Source organism: Drosophila ficusphila, unplaced genomic scaffold (assembly GCF_018152265.1).
Source record: "Drosophila ficusphila isolate 14025-0441.05 unplaced genomic scaffold, ASM1815226v1 contig_198, whole genome shotgun sequence".
Lineage (NCBI taxonomy): Eukaryota > Metazoa > Arthropoda > Insecta > Diptera > Drosophilidae > Drosophila > Drosophila ficusphila.
Window position 1 is genome coordinate 13431343 of NW_025064092.1, and position 19072 is coordinate 13450414.

A 19072-nucleotide genomic window follows, 5' to 3' on the forward strand; every position below is an offset into this window, starting at 1 on the left:
ATTAAAAGGACGCATGGAAGGGGCGAGCAAAGTGGGCGAAGTGCCGAGGTGGGCGTGGCAGTTGGCGTTGCCAAATTACAGTTACCAGCTGTTGCGCCGCGTCTTCAAGAAGAAGTGTAGACCCCAGGAAAAACCCCCAAACACACACCCCTCAAACAATTTCCGCCAGCTAGCAACATGTGTTTCTGTTCGGCACCGCACCTACAACCCCATGAATGCTGCCAACATAATTAATAAACGAAAACTGGATAGACTGAAAGATACCCAGTAAATACATATGTGTTACCTATATACTATCTACTTTGTTATTAATATTTTCTCATATTACATTTACTTTCCCAATATATTTATTTCATATTAATTAATTAATTAATTAATATCTACTTATCAATACGCCCAAAGTCCTCTGCAAATACCTCACCGAATAAAAGTGAACCAAAATTAATTTGTTGAAGGAAATCTGGGGAAAACGCATTTTGCGGAAAACAGCCAGTAAATGACAAAAGACATAATTTCATAATTAAGTGCACAGGACTGGAGAAAGCGGAGGAGACAACAAGAGAGAGAAGCTATCGACAGGGAGAAAGGAAATTTCTTTTGTTTTGTAGGCCATTAGCAAGTGGACTAATGATCTACCGAAACTGGCTCTGGCTTCTGGCTCAGCTCGTAATTAATGGCGAACGCAACGAGGAGGGGCAGCAGGACAGCAACTTTCCCGGCAAAGTCGGGAAATGAGGCAATTTCCCAAAACTCAGAACTTGCAGCCAGGCAGCGAGTTCATTCTTCAGTCTGTCAAATAGAGATTCTCTAATTGTCTAGGGGATTCTCCAAAGGGGGCTGTGCATCCGTGTTTCCAATTGTGCGAATGATATATGCATGGACAAAGGCTATAAATCTGTAAATCTGAACTGTTCGGATATGGCAATTTAATTACAACCCACTCGGGTGAAAAGGAGTGCCGACGGCAGGTGATACTCATACATTATAGGGAGTTACAATTTTGATGAACCGTGTGAAAGTGTTGCGACTGGATTGTAAATTATGTTTACTTTTGTTTGCTTTTGCTTACAACTACATATTTGAATTTAAATGCTGCGAAACGCATTTGATCGATCTACTTGCATGTGTCACTGATTGGTACACACTGGACCCCGCCAAAAGGATAAATTCCCATCAACTCCCGAAAAGAAGCGAAAAGGAAATCAAACATGTGTTCTATTCGCCGCTCAATCAAGTTATTTGGCGGGAAAAGCGTGTTGTTTTTGGCGTAGGTTAAAACATGCTTTTTTTAGCCAGCTCTGCAATTTGCAATTGGAAAATAGATCCGTGTGGGTGTGGGTTCGGTATTGCGAGGGACTGGTACGAGTACGAGTACGATATCGTGGCAGCTGCGTCATTTTGGCATTTGGCAATAAGCAAATAAATAAATAAATCATTTGTGTGCATAGCCAGCGATACTCGTATGTTATATATCGCTAGATATGGCCAGGAATTGATATGGTGGTATGCGGTGCGTGGTGCGTGGTGCGGCATGTGTGCCCAGCTGAGTGGATGTTCGGTGTACACCACTTGAAAGTGGCGGAGGAAATGGAACTTGACGGCGTTGACAGCAGGCGGCGCCAAATCGGCTGACTGCTGTCCTCCGCCTCCGCAAAACGGCACACATGGCGTATGCTCAATATGCCGCCCCTACGATTATGAATATGTTTTTATCAGGGGAGTGCACACCATACATATTTCATGTCGCATGGAACATATATACACACATATCTCCATCAAAGACTATTCTTAGCCATTTAACAAAGAGTCAATGGAACCTTCCATTCGAAAAAAGAAAAGAAAAGCAAAAAAAAAAGATAAACGTGAAAACAGGGAAGGCATAATTCTTAAAAGCAATTTGGCCAGAAAGTGGCCTTCACTTCTCCCTCCTCCCTTTCTTCGCATTTCCCTCTCCGTCGTCGCCATTCAAGTGTCCATCAGAATGTTTGACAAGTGTGCTGATTTGACCACCTTTCTCAAAGAGACTCCCCCCTTCCACCCCTCATCCTCAGTAATTGTCTGTGTGCGATTCATTATTTGACTATGCTTGCAATTTCCGCTGCCCAGCCATTCCATTCCGTTCCGTTCCATTCCATTTCTTGCCTTCCCCCCAATGCCGTACCCCTTGATCCCCTCGTTCCCCTCGTACTCGCCCCATTCCAACCATTCCAATTTCCCCGCCCGGAAGTTGTTAGTCGGGCCAGGGCCACCTCCCTCTCTCTCTCTCTCTCCCTCTCTCTCTCTCTCTCCACCAGCCCTAATGAATAATGCAACAGTCTCTCTGGGGGGCGAGTGCTGAGGGGAGTGATGTAGCAGGTAACTCCAAAAAATAAGGTTGCAAAACCCTCCTCCCTCCTCCCTCTAGCGAAAGCGAGAGCGAGATGCAAACTCCCACCGATAAAATATTTAAATCGAATACTTTCCCAGATACAAGAGAGCTGGGTACAAAAGGGCAGGAAGTATTCCGGGAAACCTGCTTTAAAACTGCAGACAATGATCGCCGCTCCTCTCCACTGCGTTTCTCACAGGGACCATCGGTTGAGGCTTAGAACCAATTAGGAAAATGTACTATAAACCAAAGCCCTTCATCGCGCGTTTAATGCAAAAAGCAGACAAGATAATCTTAAGAGTTGACTGACAGTTCTTTAAATAAGTCATTTAAAGCTGCATATATTATAAACAGGAAATACCATATGGGTATATACAAATAATAGTGCTTACCTTTGCGGAGCTCGAGAAAATAATAGACCCTGAAAAGACAAACAAAATGTCAGAATTGTCATGTCAGATTTGTTGCATCCGTGTAACTTAAGCCGCGCCACGAGCAATTTCTAAAATAACCCATAATTTAACAAAAAGTAACTAACCCTTGTTGTCCTGGCTTACGGATATTTGTAAAAAGGCCAATATCAGCTTTTCCCCATCCCCATCCCCATCCCCACCCGGAGCGAACTTAATGTCTATCGAGCGTTAATCCAGTCCATTCGGCGCGTAAGCCATTGGTAAACGAAACCAAGAACTAGGTAAACATTTCCCATTTTGGGACAATTAATCAAACATTTTTTCATTGAATTTCCACGGCGGGAGTCAAGCTGGCTGGCTGGCGGGAGACAAATGTTGAACTAAGCCGTATCACATGACCATGGCCCAGGTTATTCTGGCCAAGTTGAGGGGGCGGAGGGCGGAGGTCCCATCCCCGGGGCGTTAATGGGCCAACTGACAGACAGGCCGAATGATGGATGACACGGAGGGAGGAGGGGGGATTGGAAGGGGGAGGGGGGTTTTGGCCGAGTTATGCGTGTTCGAGTGTGAGGGCAAAAACAGGGCGCTCCATGTTAGTGTTAGTGGGGATATGGGCACTATCTGCCCACCAAAGTCCCCCCCAACAACCGAAACGAGTTCGTACACCCGTACATATCCGCTGATGCCTCTCGCTTGTCATAAATCGCATTTGTGCATTTGCATTAGACGCAGCTCGTTGCTCACAATGAGCAACAATGTCAAACTTACTGCCGCCATCGCCATCGCCATATGCATGCAAATCTGGCCGGGATGCCATGCAAATCCTGTTTTACAGCCACCAGACTATGACTTTGACTACGACTGCGACTATATATAAATGTGCAGGGTATGCATGCTTGGCTTAAGCCCGAGGTCTCGTCTATATCTATATATCTATAGCGATGCAGCTATATAGCTGTACATCTATATATGGACTATATAGTATGTCTACATGGCACCATCTTCGCCTTCGGATTCGGATTTGGCTGGGGGACTTGGCATTTATTGTGATTTTATGGCGTACGACGGACATAAAATATGAATAGATTAACGCACACACTCGCACACACTCACACACTCGCACGCAGACATGCACAATGCAGCAGGCGACAAATGTGTCACTTTTTAAGCCTTTAAGGTCCTTAAAGTTTCCAGTTTGAATTTATTACAGACTTTGTTGAATTTACTGCAATCGGTTTTTATACAGTTTTTCTTCAGTATAAAATATTCAGGACATACAAAAGAGGTCGATGGAAAATTTAAGCGAGGCGCATCCAATCCAATTTTTCAGATCAGGAGTAGATTGTAAAATAATAAAAGTATTTTTTAAATAACAAAAGCTAGATTTTGTCGAACAGCTCAAGTTCCCTACTCTTAGAGCCTTGAATCCTTCGGAAAATATCCCGTTGTCAGTGTGTACTTATCCCTGTAGTAGTGCGTATCTGTGTGTGGCGCTCGCCATTTGTTTATTTTATGCCCGATTGCTTCATGTGACATCACTCAATTGACATAACGATGACGAGGCGATCAGCTTTTCTCAAAATTGGCAGGAGATCAACCGTAATGGCAAATTGCGTATTTACCTACCTATTTCTCTTTTGTGATTGTATTAAATTGGAAAATGGGTCCAAAACTGCAGATGGCGGGCTAATTGGAAATGATTTCAGAAAGGTAAGGTTCATCAAAAACGTGACTGTTTTAAAGTGAGCGCTGCAGTGCATAAATCAACAATAAATGTTCAGGAACAAAACAAAAAAAAAAACAAAAAAGAAAAACCGAAACAGAGAGGCAAATTTCATACATTTGCCTTTGCCCATTTTTTTCCTTATTTTGGTTGCGTTTTCTGTTTGATTTGCGGAAAATGCAAGACACGGTCGGGTCGGGGAAAAGCACATGGCAGAGGAGGAAGAGAGGAGTGGAGGGGAGTGGGGGGGGAGCGGTCGAGACGAGACCCAGTTTGCCAAGTAAACAAACGGCAAATGAAATGCCGCCGCCGACGTCCGTCGACTGAAACTATTAAAAATGAAATGGGCTGTGCGAGAGCAGCTCTGCCCCCATTTCATCCGCCCACCTCCGCTCTGATCCACCCACCATCCACCCACTCCCCGTCCCCCTCGTCCTCTCCTTTCCTCCTCTGATGATGGGACCAAGCAAGGCAATGGGCAATGGGCAATGGGACAGTGGGCAGAAGGGACAGTGGGCCTCACAGACGACTCCGCCGACGGCCTTTTTGCATCAATAATGCATACAATCACGGACGGAAGATGGGCGTGGCTGGAAAAAGGGTCGCAGGAACGGGCGGGTTTATCTATTTACTCATATGCATATATGTACAGAAAGGACGAAGGCAAGAGAAATCTCTAGTGATTTCAAATCACTTTTTATTTCAACAGAAAGCTGTACAAATTTATAACTAATAAGTAAGGGTGAATGTTTGGCCAAAGCAAGACTTTAAGGCTCGGCAAATATTTTTGAACATTTGCAAAAGCCTTTGTTTCAAGTGTACACATATTTTTTGTTAAGCTCAGTGCGTTTTATACATGAGCTTCGAACGTTCGTCGTTCATATCTCCCCACAGATATGGTCATTTGCATACGCCTTCCACATTGCCAGGTTTTTGCAGGCGTTTCAGCCAAACTTTAAGCAGTATGCTGACCTATTTACAGTCGTGTATGTAGTACTATATATATATTTGAGGACTGGAATGCAGAATAAAAAGCGCGTTTCAAAACGACAAAGCAGATTTGTTTTAAGTTTCGAAGCAGAGCGGGAAAAGAGGTCTTAGGCCTTTGGCTGCTGTTGCAAAATAACACCGAAAATAAAACCGAAAAACACCAACTCCACTACCAGTATGAAACGCACTGTACTGCTGTGCCTATATATATTATATACAATCAGACACATTGCACTACTACTCGCACACTCGACGCACTGCAATAACTTGGCTAAAAGAGCGCAATAGAATATGCGTTGATGAAATATGCAGATGACACAAATCGCTGGCATTAAGCCACCTGCCACACACCCATCGGCTGGCTCCAATCGATGGATATAGATCGATTGTAGAAGGACTCAAGGGGAGTTCCAAGTTCCAAGAGCAAGGCTGAAGTGCAGGCCATGATTGATGATAGGCAAACCTTGAAACCTTGAAGAGGCCGAGCTATTTGTCTGGGAATCCATGTAAATGCCCGGGCATAAGTCAAGCCACTCTGTTCATTATGTGGAAATTCCGGGCAGCTTTCTCCTTATATTTCTTCTAGAATGCCCGGCAATTACCAGTCGGCGGGGGACATCTTTTAATTTGCCACCAATCCCCCGCCAAGCCCCCCTTTTTCCTTTTTCCCACTGGGCAAACGCAAACACCAGACGACGAACGCTTTGTGTCCGGCGTTCGCCTAATTTGTTTTTCTTTCGAGTTTAATTTGAAACCTGGACAACAACGCCTTAGCCTTAGCCTTGGTTTTTCGCTTCTATCCAAAGCAACAGTTTGCCTGCTGCAAGGACCAAAAAACAAATTTTCCCCACAGTTTTCCTTTGGGGGGGGGGATGGAAAACGCTGGCGCTGCGTGCTTGGAAAATGTGTTTATTTAGGATAACTTAACTGATTGTTGTTCCTGCTCTCGTGGCCATTCTTCTCGCCAGTCGCTTGTTGTTCTTGGCCAGTTGACAATTGGCCCGGAAGAAAAGAGATGAGAAAAAGTGGGCGGGAAAGTGGGAAAGTAGGCGAGCGTGGGCGAAAATGGGCGGCTGGCAGGACAATGGGCACTCGAAGGCGAGCCACGTGCACACAAAGCACATTGTGGGAAAAACAGTCAGTTAGAAGAACAAAACGAACGAACAAGTTGCGAGCTACGTTTTCAGATTTATTGGATATAAGATACCTGGTATACATACGTATCCCTTAAACAGCAAAAGCAGTAGCTATTGTTCTCAGATTTTCAGTGCAGAAGAAGTGTATTCAATATTGCAGATATGGTCAAATGACGATCCATTCCAATCCAGGGGCCAAGGGATATACCCAACCGATCTGCAATTGCCGAGCACTAAAGAGCTAAACAAAGTAGAGCCAACAAAACGGCAATGGCAACGAGGTAAATTGTATCTGCGACCTCCGCGGGCTGCCAGCTGACCCACAATTTCCTCCCCGCCCCCCTTTTCCCCCTCCTCCCCGCCCCCCTTTTCAGCAGCTCACTGTGTTTTGTTATTGCTGCCGTTCTGTAATAAGCAGTAAATACGCTGAGAGCAGAGCAGTCGACTGCCATAAATCAGCGGATGAAGGAAAAGGGGGCGTGGCGGATCGGTATAGGTTGGTGGGCGGGTAAGCGAAAAAAGGCGAGAGCAAAAAAGCAAACGCGCTAAAAGAAATCACAGTAATTAATTAATATGCCTGGGTGTTTGTGTGCGTTAAGTGGGCCTCATAAATTAATTGCCAACGCCCTTTGTCTGGCCACGCCCACAAAGGAAGTTTCCCCGCCCATCACCACCCACCACTGCAGCGCGGTCTACTGGAGACAGACAGCACTAAATCAAAAGAATCTCTTGCCTTTCTCTTATTTTTAAATACTCTTGCAAGAGGTATTCTAATTTCAGACGAAAGTTTTGAGACATTTATGGTATGTATATATCTTCTTGGTCAGCATCACCATCCGAATCGATCTTCGTTTGCCTATTTCTATGTACACTTATTTCTCAGTTTTAAAGCAATCTTTATAGAATATTATGTTTATGGAACAAAATTATAACATCGTTGCTTTTTTTCTATAAGCATGTTTTTTTTAAATAGAAAACTTTTTAACGACTCTTGAATTTCAAATAAAATAAAGTGAATATCCGACGACTATATTATATAGCTGTCGTAGGAATAATCGGTGGAAAATCTAGAAAATATTTATGACAAAATCGTTATCGTTTATAGAGAAGGGTATATAAACTTCGACTCGCCGAAGCTGGCATCCTTCCTTGTTTTTTATTTAATTGTCGCTGTAAGTAGCTTTTGCATTTGTTTTTCTTCTGATTTCCCTTTAATTTTTTACGGCCGGGTTTGATGCGGAATCCCAGACAGAAGCCACCCGCTCTGCAGCACTAACCAAGCCAAACGGAATTCGAATTGAATTCTTTATAGCATTCTCTTTAGGATGAACCCTTTTTTCCGGTTATGCAAACTCGGAATAACGCAAACAAAACCCTTTTTTTCAGTGGCGCTTGTGTGTGTGTAAAAAAGCGCAGAGACAAAATTGTTTGAGGGGTTGAGAAATTCGTATGAAAGTTATTAAATTTTTCATTCAATTTATTTAAAGTAGATTTCGCAACGGCTTAATCGTCGAAAAATCTCTACTTGGATTCACACTTTCGTTGGAGTTTCTGTTTTCGCTGGGAGTGCAGTGCATTATGATTAGCTGACTAGCCTAAGTAAATTTAATCTCCATGCCCCGGCGAAGTCCTCCCGCGGGATGAATATTTAAGCAAATTATGCCCATTGCCGCACCGCTGGCCATGGGAAAAGAATAAATCGTGGCAACCTGCCTGGCCCGGAATCATCTCCGGCTTCTGCCCAGGGCCTAATCCCGCCCGATCTGCGAGCACAGGTGCTGCAAGTCACTCGTCTCTGGGAGCACCGTTAAGTTTGAATTATGGCGCACATGTGGCCGCTGGGATGCCCCTTTTCCTTCAGCCCCTCCTCTTCTGTGCCTCCCTCTGCCAACTCCAGCGTGTCCATGAAAATCTGACACGCATAAATCCTGACCAGAACGAACACAAGAAGGAGGAGGAGGAGGAGGAGGAGGAGGCAGAGGCTCCGACGAAGCAACAAGAGCATGGCATGGCAGGCAAAAAATGAAGTGGCAACTGCGGCTGGCAGCGGGAAACGGGAAGCGGAAGCGGAAACAACGTAAGCGGAAGCGCATGTCTAACAAGTTGCTGAAACTATGCGGGTCCGCAAACAACACTGAGCGAAAAAGATCCTTCAAAATGTCTTGCATTCGAGGGTTACTCTCGTCTTACCAAATAACAACAGGAAAATATCCCTTAACAAAGGTTAACATCTTTAAAGTTTAAGAAGATACGTACAAAAGGGTGATTATTTACTTTAAGTGCAGGTAGTTTTTTTTCAAGTGTGGAGAGAGAGAGAGTGGGGAAACGAGAGGCAGATAGCGAAGTCGGAACTACGCGACTGGCCCCCAAATGTGATTAGTGCACCCGGCAAGTGGCCGAAACAAATCGGGCAAACTGGGGAAAGTTCTAGGCAGCAGGTGCCTTCTTCTTCTTCTTCTCCCTATTCCCCATTCCCCTTCCCTCTTCCACCATCCTTCAACCGTTGAAACAAACACATGTAGGAGCATATCCGAACATATGTACGCCAGTACACATATCTCCATCTCCCTCTCGCACGCGCTACAAAGTTGCTAAGACGCTGCACAGTTCAGTTTCACAGTTTCAGTTTGGCAAATCCCTTTTATGCCATGTCCTTGTTGCGTCTCTCTTTTGTTTTTGTTGTGGTTGCTCCCTCTCCTTCGCCTTCGCCCTCGCCTTCTAAGCCCCTCTCTGATTTTATAGACCCCCCCTTGGCGTCCGCCCCTGGCTCACTGCTGTTTGTTTGCCTACTTTTAGTGTTTAGCCGACGTCGCATAAAAATAGAAAGGCAAGAAAAGCAAGTGAAACAGCACAGTGGACGGGAGCGGCCAAATACCTGGAAAAACGATCCAAGTATTTTTATTCTCGAGATGCTTGAACTCCTTCTTCTGTTTTACGTTTCTTAAAACTGTGCTAGTGTCGTCTTCATAATGTGTGTTCAAGAGCTATTTTTAACGATGCCACGTACCTATCTTTGGTGCCAGCATACTGTTTACCACTAAACAAATGGATTAATTTGAGGTGACACACCAGCAAAAAGTGGTTTTCATCGCCTCAGAGCTCGCTGTTAATAAATGGTATGGCTTGCTGCACACCCCAAATAATAAAGTTGAAACCACTGTGCCGGGGGATCATTGCAGTTTGCGGTTGCCACTGTGGTCGCGTTTCCCGTTCCACAGAACGCTCCTGCTGGTTGTCGTCTGCGTAAAGGCTTAAAGTATTACAGTTACAGTAGTTCCCTTGCAGTCCCCCCCCTTGCCACGCCCCTCGCCTGGCCTACGCCCCCCTGCTGCTGCGACAGAAACCCAGCTAAGCCAAATGTTGACGACGACGTTTGCCGCTTTTGGCTTTCGGCTTTGGCTTCAGTTCTACTTTTCTGCTTTCCCGATGAAAAAAGATACAGCGGAAAAAGTCAAGTATTTTGGAATAAAATAAGTAAGGCTCTGCTACTGTAGTAAACTACATTTGTATCCAAGGTCAATACAGAAAAATATTTTTTTTTTTTGATCCTGAATACCCAATTTTCTTTCGGAGTGTAGGCCATTTCCGTTGAATATATGTTGCCCTTCCATTCCGTTCAGTGTACACTTCTTAGCGCAATATGAGCAACTTTTTGTTGCTGCCACAGCTACTGCTGTTGTAGTCACAACAAATTGCTGTAAGCTGTGAAACTAATCTTGGCAGTTCTTTCCCCTTTTCAACCCCCCCTGTTTTTTCAGGGGCAAAAAGGGGGGAGGGGAGAAACTACTTCAGCGAATTACTTTCGGATAGTTTTGTTTCCCTCGACTTACTTTATTTTTCCCAGCCAGTCGTTCAGATGGCGGGGGGAAATTGTGAGTCCGTGACTCTCTCATTAGCTGCGAATAATTTGAGCAGCCCCCTTGACTCGCTCGCAGTATTTTTCGAGGGTCCGTCGTCCACCTGATGGACCTTTGACCTCACGTGCGGCGCCACTTGGCCAATTTGCGTTGCGCTGCTTGCCAGCTGAACGCTAACAAGCGGTCGACTCGACACACAAAAGGCGTTTACCATCGGCTTTTATGTAGTTACAGCATAATGTGCTAATAATTGATTGCCTGCTATGCGTTATTTCCCCCTCAAATCGGAGTTTGTGTTGGGCTCTATTAATGGCCGATTGGTCCGTCAGTCCGACGAGTTATTCAGGCATCGGCAAAGGTTTCTGACTTTGACCCCAATAAGGGGTTCTATAGAAATATTTAAACGATTTTATGAGAATAACAACGAACAACGATTCGCTTTGAGTGCTTTAACCACTGATATCTTTGATGCCAAAAATCAAAGTCAATTGAATTACTGGAAAAATCGGCGCAGGACTAGACGAATCCCGGTCAAGATACTTCCATTTGCATTCTACTTTCGACTTGAATCCCTCGGGGATTTCCACTCCATCACAACTGCTCAGTCATTCCCATTGAGGGGGGTGCAGCGACTGACTCAATTTACCTTATCGATATGGCCCCTATTCCCCGAGTGAGTCTAATAGAATAAACCAATTGCCAACAAAGGGGGACTGGGCAAAAATAGCCAATGGAAAGGTAAAAGGAAAGCGGGAAGGCGGGAAGGGGGTAATGGGTGGTGAATGGGAGAATGGGAAATGGGAAATGGGGACACCCCGACAAACTGTTGCCCATGTGATGACAGGCTCAAGTTGTCGTTGTTTTGCTTTTCGCTTTCGCCTGCCTTGGCTGCTGGCTGCTGGCTGTTGGCTGCTTTCACTTTGTGCATTTCCGTCAAGCGGAAATTCGCGTAAATTGCCGGCATGTCCACTGCGAAGTGAGAGGAGGAAAAGTGGTGGCGGGGAGGAGGGTAGTCGAGGAAAAGCGGGGAAACCGGGCGGTTCCGAAACAGAGCGGAAGTTGATGCAAGTCTAGAAACGAGTGCCAAATGCCGGAAGCCCATGGCGTACTTGGACACAGGACACGGAGCCAGGGAGCCAGGGAGCCGAAATGAAAGGCGGAATGAAACTGTTTGCAATGCCCGACGACAAATGCAATTTTCCCAGGGACTTGGCACAACAACAACCACAACAAAAACAACACCAAAAACAACAACAACAATAAAAAGGAGCACAGAAAAGGAGGGTTCGATTCCAAAGGACAGCGGATGACGATGGTGCAATGAACTGCGTATAATTTGTGGGAAACAAACTGATTGAACAGCTCCTCGCGCAGGGAAATCTAGGATTCCTACGGGCCAGCAAATTGATTGATGGAAAAGTAAAGAAGTAAAGGTAAAAAGTAAAGGTGAGCTAAAAATAAAAAGGAGAGGAGATTCGGGGAATACGTATTTTATGCCTTGCAAGTGAGAGTAATTTACACAAAGTTCTGTAAAAGCAAGAATAAATGGAATTACCCTGCTTATAAAGCTCTTTTCTCTTCTTTCGTAGGAAAATAACTAACCGAAACAAAGGATTTTTTTTAGAGTAAGCGATTGAGGTTTCCTTCATTTTTTAATTTAATGTTTTTTTTCCTTCCCTGTTGTGAGCTTCACCCTTGAAGTTTTCTTATCCAACCTATCCAAACAATGCCCAACAACCCAACATTTGCCTTTCATCTCCTGGGGATCTCCGTCGTTTACAATCCATCCTCGAGTTCAACTGCTTTCAGGACATGCCAAGGATCCAGGGAATTGAACCTCCTTCTAATCCGCTATCTCTAAGCCCGGATCCTCAGTTACACTGGCCTTATGGCGGAGGATTTGCGGTGGCCATTAGCAAAGCGCCCCAACGTTATCCCAGGTCCTCGTCTTGCTCGTCTCTTAACCCTCTGCCTTCGACTGCTTCGACTGCTCAGCCTCGTTAACCCCGCACTGCCCCAAGTCCTTGGGCAATCCACTCAATTTTTATTCGTTATTTTCATGTTCGCAATGCAATAAAAGAGGACCGTTCATGGGGGCTGGCTCTTTTCTCGGCCGCTAGGATGCCTAGAGGCACTCTCGAGCCATTCTCGATGCCATTTTGCGTATTCTCCATTCTCCTTGCGGCGCTTTATCCTCTGGCCTCCGTTTTAGGACCGCTTTTTCGGAACCCAGGACCTCGATGCTATAATATAATGAAGTGATTGAAGTGCCGGCGACTCGTTGGAATGACCATTAGACATGCAAACAGCGTCGTGTTGCTATTTATGCTTTGTACGTAGAGTATATCCCTTCCCCGTCTCAGACGATTTGGGCTTAACTGTCAATTTCGCGAAGGGGGACACATTGTTGGAACATAATATTTTTATTCTCGGATTAGCTTTCCTTTATTCGTCGTTTGTTGGCGAATTGCTGCATGTTAATTGGCCACGCAATGGCGACAAATTGAGCTCACCGCCCACCGCCCACCGAACTTCTCGACACCTTACCACCTTCCTTACCTGGTACCTGGTACCTGGTACCCCATCCTTGTTTATGTTATTTGTTTTTGGAAGGACCTTGCACCTGACCCCGAGTGCTTTTGGGGACAGAGTGCCAGAGATTCAGAGATTCAGCTCCATGCCAAGTGTATGCCAAGTGGCATCCGCTTGGCATAATGAGCTGCGTCTACAATTGCTCTGGCCTTGGCAACTGCCTTAAAGAGTGGGAACCAAAGCAGAACCTCCCATCCACCACCCACAACCTTTTGCCACATTTGTTTTGATGTTGGTGCGTCGACACAGTTGCCATAGTTTCAGCATTTGTATAAAACACAGCTAAGTCTGGCCAAAATACTCTCAAGTCCCTATTCGCATAACATTATATCAAGAATTGAATTGTGAAAATTAAACGATTTGATGGTTGGAACCCCTCGGTGGAACCCCTCAAATTGAGTGTCAATCTAGCACCCTGGATTCTTCTCGGCTTATCCCTGGGTAATAAAATTAAGCCGCCAATCGCTGGCTCCACTGTGCCGAGGTGACAGGCAATGCTATCATTAAGGGCTTTACGACAATGCCGGGCAATAAAATTAATTAAAATTCAATAAATTGACGCCCCCGCCGAATGGAGACATTCGAATGGAAGCCGAGGAAGCTGTGATGATACTCGTACTGATTTTTGGATACTTCTGGTCGGGGTTCCCAGGACAAGTTCAAGCTTCACAAGGGGTTTCACCGCCGATGTTTAACATTGGGAATTGCTGGGCCGCTTTTGGGGGCTGGTGGCAAGGTCCTTGTTCTGCGGGTGCCTGCTTATGTTAATGCCCAATTACAATTGTTCGCTTTTGCCGTTTGCGTTGGAAATCGTATTCTCCGGGGTACGTATAATGGGAGAATGGGATGAGTAAATATTGCTGGAAGTGGGACAAACATTTAGGACGCAAATAAAGGGGGAGATTTATAACCCAGCAAGGAGTAGGATGGGGAAAAGAGGTCACGGAAGATGCGAACAAATAATTATAATCGAATAAACGTTAAATCAACAACTGGAAAATGGATTGAAATTGATTCATAATATATGTATACTTATAATATATTTATAGCCTTGCTTTAAACATAAACCATAACCAATTTATTTTCTTTCTTGAATTAACTGCTAAATTTTTTATTTTTAATTTCCAAGCTAAAAAGACAGATAAAATTTTAAAGGCAAAAATCAATCTGTAAAGGGTAAATTCCCCTTGACATTTTCGCCATTTTTCCCAGCTCTTCTGTCCCATTTTCTGTTTTTCAATTCCGCACTTGCCTCAAACGCCTTAAAATTTGTTATTTATGAGTTTGCCCATCGACAGGCAGCGAATAATTTACAGCATCATAAGAATGAAGCCCCCTCAAAAAAATAAGAATCTCTATAAACAAAACACTTGGCAATGCACAGGTAATAAACAACAAAACCTAATACAACAGCATTCAATGGCAAGAGCAAAGGCGAAAAGACTGAAAATAATACTACGCCAGGCCAGACACAACAGAAGTATAATTTTTGGATAGAACGAGGGAAACCAAAGCCAGAAAATCGAAGGGTTTAAACAGAATCGAGAAACTGCACTTGGACCCAAGAAGGACACTTCGGAAAAGTGCGACAAAGGGGGTGGCGGCGTTGGAAGGGGGAGGGGGAGGGACCATCGAGAGGTCTTCGGCGGCAAATTGAATTGTTCGTCATTGAAGAAAATGGCAAGTGATTGGAAAGGAGGCGGCAGGACAGACTGATGGGACTACGAAGTGGCACAAGGACCACATGCATATGGAAAACTGCATATACACAAACAGAATTTTGGTTAAAACTAACAGTGATTTTTTTAATTTTGCTTCTCAACATTTTATACACTTTTTATATCGAATTAAATGAACATATGTTGCCTTACATAAAATATATATGGATTACTTCTCTATGAAAATCACTGTTTTTGCCAGTGCTTAGTGTGGGAATCCATACACATGGCAACAGTTGGCCCACAAAAGATTTCACAGTCAAAACAAAACCAAATGCCAAAATGAAGACAGCAACTGACAACGGAAATTGAATCGCTCTACTTGTGTGTGAGTGTGTGAGTGTATGTGTGAATAAGTCGATATGTGTGGGTGATTGTGATTGAGTGGGTGTCACACATTTTCTTTAGATTTGCCTTGACTATCTAAGAACAAGTCGTGCTGCCGATCAATCCCAATCAATGAAAATAATTCAGCTCTTGGTGGAATTCGTGAAACGATTTAGTGAGTATTACTTTATCTGTATCCAAGTAGTTGAAAAGACAAACAGAAACTTCAACTTTACATGCCATAACGGATACTCGAGTTCATTGAGTCCCCACAAAATTTCACTTTAATAACTTTCTAAACTGCGAACACCGAGAACACCGAGATCTCCGGCCAAGTGAAAGTTAAACTCAATAGGGCGGGGGAGGAAAACTCTAGTGAGGAAAACTCCAGACTTTGCCGTCCGTTCTGTCAACCGCACACACTTTTTGCCGTATTCCATGGGAATGAAATATGCTCGCATTCAATTCACTTCATGTCCTAACCATATTTTGACAACTGTTACCGCAAAAACAGAAAACCAACAGAAACAACACAAAAAGCTCAAACAAAAAATTCGAGAATAAAGGAAAACAAAAATGAAAACGAAAACGAAAAAAAAGAATGGATATAAAAAAAAATCGGCTTTGCCAGCTGTGGCATCCACTTGTGGTTATTTGTTGTCAGAACTTTTGCTTTCGGCCCTCTTTCTAAAAATTCTCCTTCCGTCGCAAACTTTCCTCCTTCCTTCTCCGGTTTTTTGCCAATTCTAACCGGCGCTAATGTCTCTGTGTGTTGTGAGTTTCACTCAGAAGAAGAGCAATCCGTTTTTTGCTGGCCCCCCAAAGTTTAACAACAAAGTATCGAAATTTCACTTAACCATTGCATTTCCAATCTTAGTGGGATCTAGACCCTTAACACAATAGCACAACATCAGATAAGTTGATTTTGAGAGTCCGCCATAAAATATTACACCCATTGCCACGTCACCCTCCTCACAGCCATTTGTATACGGATGTGAGATTTGCTTACATCTGTATAATTAATCATATTTTATGGGCTCAATGTCGATTGTCGCCGACATTGTTGCCATATCACTTTCATGCATGTGTGAGTGAGGAGCCGAGAGCAATGGGAATGGGCGACACGTAATTGTTGTCACTTATTCATTGCACAGCAGATAAAATTAATTAGCATTTTTCGACACTGGAAGAACACCACCTCACCGCCTCACCGCAGTTTTGCAATTTAAATTCCCCGAACTTCATACGCTTTTTCCAGACTTTCGCTCGGGCGCCAAACTTTTTCGAAATGTGAAGATTTTTTTGAATAAAAATTCATGAGGGCCGCGCAGTCAACGACTTAAAAATTTCATTTCATTCAATTCCCTTGCCGCCGTGGGCAGCAAACATTTTAAACTGCAGACAGTCTTTAAAAATTATGTTTATGATAATTATTATTACGTAAATATGCACCAGTGAATATACCATACATACATACGTATATATACAATTTCGGTTTTGTTCCTTCATCTTTTGCTGACATATTTTCACAAGAATTTCGAGAAAAGGTTCCCCCAACCTCGGACTTTCTTTTCCGCTCTCGTATTCTCTAAACTGTAAAATTCATAGTCATTTTCAAGGGGATTGCACAGAGAAAAAGAAGGTGTGAAGTATTAAGGGTAAATAGACCACAAACAAAAACACATATAAAATTGTTTATATGTATGTAGTGTAGCAAGCAGCCCTATGTACATATACCTATTATTAAGCACTGCTTGATAAGCAGTTAACGTTATTATATATTCCTTAAGTTAAGTCATCCTTTATGTCCCCCTTACTCCTTTAAGAAACACCATGTAAACCCATCTCTAAGTATGTACGTCTCTCTCTTGCACATACGAGACTGTGAAATAACAGAATTAACATTAGTATTAACAGAGATTATGAAATAAAGATCGCTTTTGCTGCGACCACGGAAGAGAAAACACCCTGATTGTATCACTACAGTAGTTTTCTTAAATAGATTAGGTTTTTTGGGAATTAAACTACACATATTGAGCTTTAAAACTTTAAAAACATTTTATTATACATTTCTCCCTGTGTCTGTGGAAGCTGTTACTGCTGAGGCTGGCAAACTTTTTGGGCTGAGGGCTCACACAAAAACAAACACAAGCACAGGCACAGGTGAGTGGATGAGTGGGTGAGTGGGTGGCTTCGGTTGGTGGTTGTTTTGGGTGTTTTGGGTGTTTGAAGGGGCCGGCAGAGTGGAGTAGGAGTTTTGGGTGCTTGGTTGCCTTCCAGGCAAAGGGCAATTTTCAGTTTGAATATTTTAGCTGCTAATTAAAATGTATTCGTGGTTAACAAAACGCGCAGCTCCACAAGCTCCTTTTGGCCTGTCTGTTCTTCCTCTTTTTGGAGCGCCCATTTTTAACGCCTACCACAGTCTTCTTACAGGTTTTCCCCCGCCCAAAGAAAACTTTCCAGCGCCTTCGGTTGGAGACGAAGCCGCAAATAAACAGAAAATGTAATTGCATGTGGTAATTTCAAGGAAATGTTCTACAAAAGAGATTGAGGGGAAAACGCATCATGGAAAATGCAATGACAAAAGCCCAGCTGCATGCAGAAACCTGAAGCCGGAAATGCTGCTGCCATATTGAATTGCCACAGACAAGTTGAAATTGTCCGGAAATGGAGTTTAACTCAGGTGGCAGGTGGGTCGAGGAGGAATGCAGCCAGGTCGAAGGTTAAGTGTCTGGGCGGGTTGGGCGTGCCATGTGGCACAGAACAATTTCATTGATTTCAGGTGCTGTCTCACATTATTGGGCATATACCTATCAGCATTGATTTATTAACACAAATTTAAGTAAAACATAACGATAAGAAGATAGGTTATAAATCTCTGCTTTTAAGCACCTTGAAGTCGTAGGAAAGTGTTATATTCCTGTCCAAAAACATTGAACATTATTCCGAGTTCTCTCAGAAATATTTCGTAGATAAAGTCTGAGGAATTCGAACTGCAACCGCATGAGCGCATAAGCTGATCATCGCACATGCCGGGCTAAATGACAGGTGAAACGTCGCTCGGAAAACGGAAAACAGGCAACAGTGACCGTGTTACCTGACCTGTTTGCCATCCACTGGCCACTGACCATACCTGGTAATAAGTGAGGAACTCCCAGTAACGTGGCACAACACTCCCCTTGAAACTCCGGTGACCTCCAACATTCAACTTAACCGTTGGTGAAACTTCGGGCAGCGCAGAGCAGCTCATCAAATGTGGCAGGCTACGAGTTGCCACGCCCCGATTCCTCGACCGCCTTTCTCATTAACCGGAGACCGTTCGACTGAAGCTCATGAAAATCCCATAGCCAGGTTGCAGAGAAAGAATAAGGAATATGTTTGAAAATCAGGAGGTATTCTTCTCACAAAATGAAGAAGTCTTGCAGGTCGAACTAAAGAAAATAAATTGTCTGAAATACTATTAATAAAAAGGTTAAGTTTATAATTTAATATGAAAACCTATTCTTATTCAGCTTAACAGATGAGTTTTTCCAAGTGTTCGTCCATTTGGGTTCCTGTGCAGTTCACCTGTCAGGCAGCATAATGTGCACAATGTGCATGAGTATTTCGCATTTCAGCAATGTGCCTACTATCCCTGTCTATCTCCATATAGCCCTGTCCCTTTCTCTTCCCGATGCTCTTTCTCTTTCCGACTGTGCTCCATCGAGTATTCAACTCGCATCGCTTGCAAAGTGACATGGCATATTTCAAGGTAAACATTTTGAATTTTGCATATCAAACGCGGGGCAGAGCAAACAGCAAACAGCACAAAAGAAGAGTGGCAAGAAGAAGAGTGGCACACGCATACAAATGCAAAAGTTCAGTTACACACACCCACACATACACACACCGATACACTCGGCTGGGTTTTCCACGAATTGCTTTGCAATTGAATGAGCTGAGTGCTCC

At 43.9% G+C, this 19072-nt stretch overlaps 1 protein-coding gene across 1 annotated transcript in view; it reads right to left on the minus strand.

Annotated features, from left to right (window-relative positions):
* Positions 1 to 19072, minus strand: part of LOC108096997 — an 84326-nt gene that overhangs the window by 61837 nt on the left and 3417 nt on the right. The window contains 1 exon segment of the mRNA XM_043207577.1: positions 2761 to 2789. The gene's annotated coding sequence lies outside the window, so the exon portion shown is untranslated.